Raw genomic sequence first — 1815 nt, forward strand, 5'->3', positions numbered from 1 at the left:
AAAAATGGTTTAAGACACTTGACTCATTCCTGTAAAGATACAATTAGGTAAGATCACACACACACACACACACACACACACACACACACACACACACACACACACACACACACACACACACACACACACACACACACATACACACTACATAATGCATCATCTTCAAACCCTTCAAGGTCCTGCCAGCAGCTCAACACCTCTGGAATGAGTGAGTTATCTCTCTTTTGTTGGTCTGCATTTCGACCTATTCTGTATTTCTATATTTTTTACACAAATGAGTGTTGTTTTCTTACATATACACATATGAGATGGAAGAAAGTTCAGCTTCAGTTCCAGTACCTAGCAAAAAGACTAGTGATCATGTCGAGTTTCTGAGAGCAGTATCAAAATGCTTATGATATTTGATGTGTATACTTTGAGTTAAAAGATAAAAAATAAAACCTAGCAAGTGACAATATGTAGGTGTGGGTGAGGCAGGGGAAGAGTATTTTTAACTAGCTTGTGGGCAAGGAGGAGTATTCTACCTTTGTTGTCCAGTTACCCGAAAAGTATTGGACGTATCAATTTCCTGAAAGAACCATGATAAAGCGCATAAAATTCTACATAAGTTCATTAAATAAAAATGTAATATCTTTGATTAAAAAAATATTTGTTACATAGGCGGGAATATAACGATTATTTTGGTTGCATGACGAAAGTGCAGCACGGGCATGGGTACCTAATAGTTTTTTGCAATTTACTCCGAAACTATAAGGCGCATGAAATATCTGTGGATCCTCGAGAAAGGCCATGAAATTTTACATAAGATTATGATACCACGTTGAGTACACCGCTTCCCCTCCGATCAGCGAAGTTAAGCAACATTGGGTCTGGTTAGTACTTGGATGGGTGATTGCCTGGGAACACCAGATGCTGTTGGCATCCCTACGTGTCAAGTGGGGTTGGTGGAGGATTAGTGCCCCTCCCTGTGAAACAATTAACTCTAAGCCGTTGGCCACCCCGTTTGGGATACATGGCGTCTGGCAATGAATGAATTATGAAATAAAAACACAACCTGTAGGAAATGACTTTTAGTTTTTAGCTATTTTCTCGAAAACTAAAAATCGTATAAAAAAGCCGCAGAGCTTATTAGAAAGCTGATGAAATTCTTTTTCTAAACATCTGATAACATTTTTTTGTATGATGGAAAACATCCGAGCTATGATGTTGGGAAGTGAGTGACATTCCAGAGTGTTTATTCACGCCGGCCTAATGTACTTTTATTCGTTTTTTTTTTTTGCTTATCGGCTAGAATAAACATCAGCAAATAAGATGATGTAGGTTTTATGGCAATATATATATATGTTTGGTTGGTGAAAATAAGGCAAGAATACATGTATTCATAGGCACGTTTGTGGGAGGGGGGCTGGCAGAGAGGGGGGTAGAATAAAATCGTGAACCAGAATACTTACCAAAACTTATCGTGCACGAGGAAGTTAAGAGGAAGATAAAGACTGCAAACTGCATACTGACAACATAAAAACATCCGGACAGCAACAACCTGCATGGGAGTGGAGATGTCCAGATGACTGTATGGAATATCCTGGCAAAGGAAAATAGCAGCACCTCCATGATGACCTTGGCCTGGCACAGGTTCAGAATAAAAGGCATGGTAGCCAGGACAGGAAAGAACAGCATCACCCACCATGGTCTCCTTGATGCACATGCATAGAGGAGTAAATTGAGAAACAAGATGGCACAGTTCCTCATAGTTAGCATGTAAACCCTGACAATTCCACTGGATGATAGAACCTATAGTGGAGAGATGATGATTAA

General features: G+C 39.6%; 1 pseudogene; it reads left to right on the forward strand.

Annotated features, from left to right (window-relative positions):
- Positions 1-802: 802 nt before the first annotated feature.
- LOC145398529 (5S ribosomal RNA) lies at positions 803-921 on the forward strand (annotated as a pseudogene).
- Positions 922-1815: the final 894 nt, after the last annotated feature.

Source organism: Coenobita brevimanus, chromosome 45 (assembly GCF_032717465.1).
Source record: "Coenobita brevimanus isolate Jiangsu-jjx chromosome 45, ASM3271746v2, whole genome shotgun sequence".
NCBI lineage: Eukaryota > Metazoa > Arthropoda > Malacostraca > Decapoda > Coenobitidae > Coenobita > Coenobita brevimanus.